At 34.8% G+C, this 451-nt stretch overlaps 1 protein-coding gene across 1 annotated transcript in view; it reads right to left on the reverse strand.

Moving 5' to 3' along the window:
- Positions 1 to 451, reverse strand: part of LOC119590653 (inner centromere protein A-like) — a gene marked incomplete in the record, with an annotated part of 50,715 nt that overhangs the window by 360 nt on the left and 49,904 nt on the right. Inside the window, 1 exon segment of the mRNA XM_037939328.1 lies at positions 1 to 451.

Here is a 451-nt window from a genome sequence, read left to right on the forward strand (position 1 = left end):
CTTTTTTCTAAACAATAATGAAGATATAAAAAGTAAAGGCTTCTTGGTGAATTTTCCTTCGAAAAATGTCTATAATACAGGGCAAAGATATTTTTTTCTAAAAGAAGCCTTTCCTTAATACAGTATCTGTATGTAAACATTCAACAAAAAAAGGTAATGATGCAATAAACTCTGGTTATATCACATCCAATTAAGACTTTGTACATAACACTCTAAACTCACCCTCTTTTTTAAAAAAGAGAATTGCTACATAATAAATGCTTCAACCTTCTGGTAATCTGTCCTGTTCCACTGGCATGTATTAGGCAATTTCATGTTATGGATGAAAATGGTGGCTCATGTGACATTATCAGCCCTTCTCTGAGAGGGTGACCCGGTTCCTGGCAAACAAATGCCTTTTCAATGAGATTACTTGATCCCAATCGCAAATTATGTTGCTGCTGCTCGGACT

This window comes from Penaeus monodon, chromosome 27, assembly GCF_015228065.2.
Source record: "Penaeus monodon isolate SGIC_2016 chromosome 27, NSTDA_Pmon_1, whole genome shotgun sequence".
Lineage (NCBI taxonomy): Eukaryota > Metazoa > Arthropoda > Malacostraca > Decapoda > Penaeidae > Penaeus > Penaeus monodon.